Source organism: Takifugu rubripes, chromosome 4 (genome assembly GCF_901000725.2).
Source record: "Takifugu rubripes chromosome 4, fTakRub1.2, whole genome shotgun sequence".
In the NCBI taxonomy this organism is placed as follows: Eukaryota; Metazoa; Chordata; class Actinopteri; order Tetraodontiformes; family Tetraodontidae; genus Takifugu; species Takifugu rubripes.
In genome coordinates, this window is record NC_042288.1 from 69,457 (window position 1) to 77,391 (window position 7,935).

Here is a 7,935-nt window from a genome sequence, read left to right on the forward strand (position 1 = left end):
TATATAGGTAGAAAAATGAAGACTGACCTGAGCCTCTCCAGTTTACAGTTTGGACTCTCCAGTCCAGAACAGAGCCGCTTCACTCCTGGATCCTGCAGGTGGTTCCAACTCAGGTCCAGAACCCTCAGATGGGAGAGGTTGGACTTCAGAGCTGAGGCCACAGAATCACAGCTGGTCTCTGATAAACTGCAGCGACTTAGGCTAAAATAACAATTATTTTGAGAGAAGACAAATAAAAATCAACATGTACCAGAGCAAAACACAGCTTCCAAGCAACAAACCTCTGGTCCTGCACCGGCTTATCTGCCGTATGTTCCTATTTTGGGTTCTTTCAGGGCGGTTGGACAAGATCTACACCGTATGTAAAGTGTGTGTAGGTCAAAATACCTTCCAAGTTTGTGAAACCACATTTCTCAATAGCTCAACTCTTGTCAGGAGTTGGGACAAAGCGACCCACTCCTGATAGCTTGTGGGCGATGCTGCAGCGACCCTGCAATCCCTACACTCTCTGGTGAAACCAAATCAAAGGTTTTAGACACTGCTGGATGCTGGAAGGGTGGCTATAGTCTGGACGCATAGTTCCCCTGACTGCACATTTCTCCAACAATGATTGGCAGCTGGTGTCACTTGTTCTCCAGATGAGAGAAGGAAAGAGAGCCCCCCCACAGTGTGTTTGATTGCCCCACTGCAAGCTCAATGCTGCCAGAGAACATTGCAGGAGCATCAATTCCCCTCAGGGCATCAACAAGGAGCTCAGGAAAAGGTGCAGCTGCCACCTACTAGAGACAAGCACACTGAGCTGAGATTCAAAGCCCTCTCCTCCCAAGAGAAGAGCTTGTTTGTTGGAGGCTCTTCTGGGCGATACCTGGTGCCACAGCTCCAGCTCAGCCCGTCTCTGGAGCTGAGGTGGATCTTAGCAAGTTTCATGGTTCTCCACCACTTCCTCTCGCTGAGGACCTTCTCAGCTGGTGGTTTCTGCTCCACCTTCCAAGTTGAGCAGGTGATACTTCTGCATTCCTGCCACCAGGGTCTCTGCAGAAAGACTCTTCTCTCCTGTTTTATATTAGATTATATAAAATTAGGATTTTTGGCTGATCTCTTAGATGTTGTTGACTAAGAGCAGGTTTTTCTTTAATAACATAGAAAGATTCGATGAGAAGAGCAAATGTATTATTTTATGAGCTCCTTCCACTACTATTATATACACATACTTCCATATTGTCTTAGATTGCAAGCTGCATTTATTGCATCGTTCATAGAAAGTCATATTTGTGAGGAGAAAAACTCAAATAAGGTCATTTTCTTTAATGACCATTACAACAGAAGGAGGCGATGAACAAACAGATTTATATAAAAATGTGTGAAAACGTATGGATGGAAACCTTTTTAAAATGGTTGCATTGTGTAGAATCGGTGTAGAATCAACTTGTTGACTTCTGATTTGGACTCCAATGGAAGTGAGGTGCAACAATTGTGGATGCTGAAAGCTTCAGATCTTCATGAAGGTTTCTGTGGTTGGACTGACCTGCTGCCCCTTTAAGAGGGAGGCAGGTTTGGGCTTCTGGCTGGAATGAAGCCACCTCAGATGAGAATGACTGCAGGCTTTCGGTACCAAGGTTTAACAGGGGGCTCACTTCACACTTGGGCTTTTCTCTTTTTTGGGATGGCTTTTCTCAGGAGAGAAGGGGCATGGCACACTGCAGCAGCTTTCTTTTTGGGGTTTCTAGTTTTCCTTCTGATCTTTAAAAGACAGGAAGAACCATTTTTGATTGGTCTGAATGTTTGGGCGGTTTTGTGGCCAGCCTAAAATAAAACAAGACAAATCTACAACTGATACTTCCTTTCTAGTCATTGATGACCATCCTCACATGGGACAGATTTCCACAACCAATTTAATACTGCAAATCTGTCCTGTGTGGTCTTTTTTCTGAGAACTGTAACACTACGTTTATAACAAAGATCAAACATGGAAACAGTTATTGTCTAACTAGTTACACCTGGGAAAGTACTGGATCATCTCTGACTGACCTGAGAGTCTCCAGCTTACAGAGAGGATCCTGGAGAAAACCACAGAGCTGCTTCACCCCTGGATCCTGCAGCTGGTTCTCACTCAGGTACAGAACCCTCAGATGGGAGGGATTGGACCTCAGCGCCGAGGCCAGAGAGCCACAGCTGATCTCTGATAAACTGCAGTTCACCAGCCTGGAAAAGGAATAAATGGGGCAAATAAAAACACATTTCTAAATCAGAAAATGAAGAGAAAAGCAGAAAATGTAAAGAAATTTAGAAAAGACCAACAGAGGCCTCCTGACCTGAGCGTCTCCAGTCTGCAGTTTGGATGCATCATTGCAGAAGACAGTAACTTTACTGCATCATCTGTCAGACTTTGGTTGTTGCTTAAGCTCAGCTCCCGTAGATGAGAAGGGTTTGACGTCATTGCTGAGGCCACAACTTCCCAATCACTCGTTGAAAGAAAACTACCAGCCAGTCTGTTGTGTATGAAACAAAAATAGTGAGTCAAACTTTGGGATTTCTCATCAACTTATCTGAGAATCTACCTCAACACAAATGTAGCTCATTTCCTGGAAAAGCTCAATTCAACACCGTAGAGCAACAGTTTGAACGACCATCAGATCTGAAATGCAACTGAATTATTCTCAACATTTGTCTTATTTTAAAACAGCTCATAATTACTCAATATTTAAAATGATTATAGCAAATGGTTTAAAGAAACGTGGATCTTTTTATCTGTCTATCGGCTCTTTGGATATTTTGCATTTCATCCAATTTGTACGATGGTGCGTCAAGTCTTAATTCAGCGATCCGATCGATGACATCAGAGTCTCTGGTTGCATCGATTGCCCTCAGCTTCTGTTCTATCTGCCTGTTTCCCTTCAAATCATTTTCACTGCACCTTTTGTTGCTAGTGATGAAGTTGCCACCTAACGGGTGTGGAAAGGCTCAAACAACTTTGTGGGTCACATAAAGGCTCCAAACGGAACCGCCACAAAGACCTAAAACACCCATTTAAACCAACGAGGCCGGCTGTTTTTACGTTGAACAAATGAAGCAAAATAGTTATGTGTCATTAGTTAAAATGTGTTTTTCTGTCGTTAGAATACGATGTATACAAACAAACAAAAGTGATTTAATGACATGACAGTAATTTCATGATAGTCAGTTAACTTGTGGCTCCTATTATTCCTGCCTTATGTTGGTTTGTCTGGATTGACCTTTGAACTTATATCCAGCCAGTGTTGAACATTTCTGGATGAATTGTTGTTGTTTTTAATTTATGGACGCTGCAATGGAGATAAAGAATTGAAGGAATGACCACTGGAGGGGGTATTGCTACCTGACATGATCCACTCGCTTGATTTAAACGCCGATGTCCGGCCCCAGAAATCTTTACTTACTCGGCCTTCCTGCAGTTCCTCACAGCTGGAATCAGGCGACGTCGTCCCTCCACTGAGGTGATGTACTGCTGCAGGTTCAGCTCATCCAGAACCTCCTCTGACATCTGCAGCAGGTAGGCCAGAGCTGAACAGTGGATCACTGACAGTCTCCTCTCTGATATCTCCCCTGACTTCAGGAACTCTTGGATCTCCTGATGGACTGACTGATCCTTCATCTCCATCAGACAGTGGAAGATGTTGATGCTTCTCTCTGGGGAGAATTCATCACTGTTCACCTCCTTCAGGTTGTTGAGGACCTTCTGGATGGTTTCTGGGTGGTTCTCCGTCTGATCCAACAATCCACCCAAGATCCTCTGATTGGACTCCAGAGAGAGACCATGAAGGAAGCGAACAAACAAGTCCAGGTGGCCATTTTCACTTTCAAGAGATTTCATTAGTTCTCTCCTGAGGAAGTCATCAAGAGATGTGGCTGGATCGTAATTATACAACCCAGCAAACCGGAAAAAGTCCTTTGGTTTCAAATATTTTGGGAAAGACTCAATAATCCTTTTATTGATGGTGTAACAGTGGAACATGAAGACGGCAGCCAGAAACTCCTGAACACTCAGATGAACAAAGCAGTAGACTGATTTCTGGAAGATCACACTCTCTCTCTTGAAGATCTCTGTACAAACTCCTGAGTACACCGACACCTCGGAGACGTCCAGTCCACATCGCTCCAGGTCTTCTGAGTAGAACATGATGTTTCCTTTCTCCAGATGTTCAAACGCCAGCCGACCCAACTTTCTTTGTCAGCCTCAGTCAGTTCCTCTGGTCTCTGCTTTCCTCCATACTTCTGCTTCTTCCTCTTTATTTGAACCCTCAGGAAGTGTGAGTAGAGGTCAGTCAGGGTTTTGGGCAGCTCTCCTCTCTGGTCTCTGGTCTTCATGTCCTCCAGAACTATAGCAGTGATCCAGCAGAAAACTGGGATCAGACACATGATGTGGAGGCTCCTGGAGGCCTTGATGTGTGAGATGATTCTCTTGGACAGATCTTCATCACTGAACCTCCTCCTGAAGTACTCCTCCTTCTGGGAGTCAGTGAAGCCTCGTACTTCTGTGATCCTGTCAACACACGAGGGAGGAATCTGATGGGCTGCTGCAGGTCTGGAGGTGATCCAGATGAGAGCTGAGGGAAGCAGGTTCCCCTGGATGAGGTTCACCAGGAGCACGTCAACTGACGATACTTGTGTGACATCAGAGATGACCTGATGCTTGTTGAAACCCAGTGAAAATCTGCTTTCATCCAGGCCATCAAAGATGAACAGAAGTTTCCAGACAGTCAGATCTTCTGCTCTGATCTTCTGTAATGTTGGATGGAAAACATGAAGCAGTGAGAGAAGACTGTGCTGCTCATCTCTGATCAAGTTCAGCTCCCTCCATGAGAGCGGAAGCACCAGACTGATGTCTTGGTTCTCCAAACCTTCTGCCCAGTCCAGACTGAACTTCTGCACTGAGAAGGTTTTTCCAACGCCGGCGACACCGTTGGTCAGAACCACTCTGATGTGTCTCTGTTGCTCAGATAAGACTTTGAAGATGTCCTGGCACTTGATTGGAGTGTCCTGGATGTTCTTCTGGGAGGTTCTCTCAAGCTGTCTCACCTCATGTTGCGTGTCCACCTCCTCACTTTGTCCCTCAGTGATGTAGAGCTCAGTGTAGATCTTGTTCAGCAGGGTTCCACTTCCTGCTTCATGAGTTCCTTCAGTCACATGTTCACATCTTCTCTTCAGACTCATCTTATGACCTTCTATCACCTCCTGCAGATCACTTCCTGAACATAAGTAAACCAATGATTTCCATCTGTAATAAATCATCAACACAACTCCAAATTCATGACATCACAAATTAAATCTCATATTGAACAGTTTTACTTTGTTTGGGCTTCATTTCAGCATCTCCAGATCTGCTTCCAGATTGTGAACAAGAGGACTCTCCTGGTGGAGCTGACTGGTCCCAGTTTGATAGGATGTGCTCCCCCCTCTCACTATGAAACACATCTCTATTAGTCCTTTGATTTATAGGATGAAAGAACCTGATCAAGACTCAATATTGTTCCAGCATTTATGTCTGAATTCATCTTCCAGTTTAAACCTGATTCTTGTTTCTAATCAACAATATTCACATTAAGTCTGTAACTATATGACTGTCTGAGGTTTAAGTGTTAAACATCTCCAATAATAAACTCACAACCTGCTGCTGTTAATGTGACTAACAGCTGCCACACAAACACATCATCACGCTTTAGTTTTCTTACATTTCCTCTGAACTTCTGAAGTATATTAGTCTATATTTGGAATGGTCACTCTTCAGGGACACCCAGCTGGGCACTGTGGACTCTGCTCTGTCCTCGTCCATCCTGAGGAAACATCAGAAATAGTGATGAGACTGTGATGAAGGTAAATAATCTGGAGAGGTTGGAGTTAAATAATCCCAATTCACTGCATTTTTATCAAACAGGAACATTTCTAATCCATTCTGGATAACAACTGAATCAATAAATCAATGATGTCTCTGTATCATTTTCATGTTTTCAGAGTTTAAGCTGCTTTTTTTAACTGTTCCCTGCAGTGAGAAAAGAACTGGCACCTTTTCCAGCCCCTCATCCTGCAGCACTGATTGTGCTCTAAAGTTCTTTCCAGAGCAAACGTCTCTGCACTTGCAGCAACATGTTGTAGTCATGGATCCGTGAGGAGAACCGGATACAGGAAACGCCCCCACTTTGATCCCAAAACCCAACTGGTGGCCAACGGTGGTCCGGCAACGATGGGGACGCTGGTCCATCGGGCCTGACAACACTGGTTTTCCACAGGCCAACATGGTGAAAGGACTGTCTTCAGCTCAGCCACTAAATTATCTGGTGCTACATAAACATACTAGTCAGGACTTTTTAACTTCCCTCCTTTGTTCCCCTCTTCAATTATTTCTATGATCCAAGTCCTCAAAGATCACTGCTCTATTTAAAATAGATGAAAGAAATGACACCCACTCCTGCATTTCTTTCACAGTGGTTCCACAACATAGAACAATAAACCACTGTGAGAAAACGTGCAACATGAACCCAAAATCCTGTTGGTGTCCTGTGATCCTGTGTGGATTTAGTTATTTAGTTTATTGTCTTAAACTGGTCCGGCTGAGAGATGCTAACTTGCCCACGATTAGATGTTGTTTGACAGGTAATACCAAAATATCCAGCTGTAACCTGGACTGTTGAACAGCTCTAATAACTCTAAGAGCTTTTCACCTGTCACAAAAAAGTTTTAAAATGTTGTTAATACCTGTTAAGACTCTCTAACAACGTTAACAGCACAATACTCACTTTACACTCAGCTTGTCGCTCTTCCTGCTTCGTCTGAACAGAATACTTTCACTTTAACTTTTAAAACCTAATCAACAGCTTCATGGCGTATATATTACTACCATTAAAGCATTCTGGGAGGGTTTAAAGTTCTTTTAGGATCAGTAGCAAAGAGCAGAAACATAAACTAAACTTCACTTAGAAAGACTATTCAACTATAACTAAAGCCAGACTATAAGAAAGTTAAATAAGACCCATTCATTTATAATGTATAACGATATTTTGTGCTAATACTAAATATGTCTAGTTGAATCAAATCTTGATTTTATCTCCAAACACAAATGTCAATTCTTTTCAATTCAATACTCTTCGTTTCCACTCACCTTGTCGGTCTTCAGTCTTCCTGCTTAGTCTGAAAGGAATACTTTGAAAAACTGGTTTGTTGGGTTCCCAGTTTCTGGGACCGTTGTTGCTGGTGTCTACCTGCAGGGGGCGTGGAGGAGCCGCTCATCAGCCACAGCTGGCCCCGCAGACACACGCACCTGCGGTCTCTCTTCAATCTCCCGTTAGATTTAAGGACAGAACTCCCGAGTGTTTTCGTCCTCATCGCCAAACCCTGACTTCTGTGGCTGGACTATTTTTGAGAGTTTTCCTTGTTTTGGGCTCTCTCGAGGTCTTTCCGCCTCTCTGTGAACGCGGACCGAACTGTTCTTGTTCACTTTAAAATAAAGACGCTTCTCGGACACCATTCTCCACCATTATTCAACCAAGCTAAATAAATAAGATTTATGATGCTTGACAGATTTGAAAGACTTGTAAAAGCAGCATATTTCTGCAGCCCTGGAGTCCAGGAGGAGCAGCAGAGGTCAGAATGTGTCGGAGCGCGTTTAACTATTGTCTGAAACTATTGTTTCACTTGAGGAACATCTCAAAGATCAGGAAGCTACTGATGCAGCCTGACGCTGAAAAGTTAGTCCATGCATTTGTTACTTCCAGGCTGGACTACTGTAACTCCTTATTATCAGGGTGTCCAAACAACTCTTTAAGAAGCCTCCAGTTGATCCAAAATGCTGCAGCCAGAGTTCTGACAGGTATTGACAAAAGAGATCACATTACTCCTGTACTGGTGTCGCTTCATTGGCTGCCCGTTAAATTTAGAATAACTTTTAAAACCCTTCTTCTGACC

General features: G+C 43.6%; 2 long non-coding RNA genes across 2 annotated transcripts; both read right to left on the reverse strand.

The window, feature by feature from the left end:
• Window positions 1–2,151: 2,151 nt before the first annotated feature.
• On the reverse strand, window positions 2,152–3,452 carry LOC115249658 (uncharacterized). Its single transcript, XR_003888347.1, has 3 exons — window positions 3,417–3,452; window positions 2,313–2,489; window positions 2,152–2,202 (listed from the first exon to the last, which is right to left on the reverse strand). It is a non-coding gene; the product is annotated as an uncharacterized lncRNA (long non-coding RNA).
• Window positions 3,453–5,380: 1,928 nt separating this feature from the next.
• On the reverse strand, window positions 5,381–7,154 carry LOC115249669 (uncharacterized). The gene is made up of 3 exons (XR_003888356.1): window positions 7,133–7,154; window positions 5,709–5,810; window positions 5,381–5,438 (listed from the first exon to the last, which is right to left on the reverse strand). It is a non-coding gene; the product is annotated as an uncharacterized lncRNA (long non-coding RNA).
• Window positions 7,155–7,935: the final 781 nt, after the last annotated feature.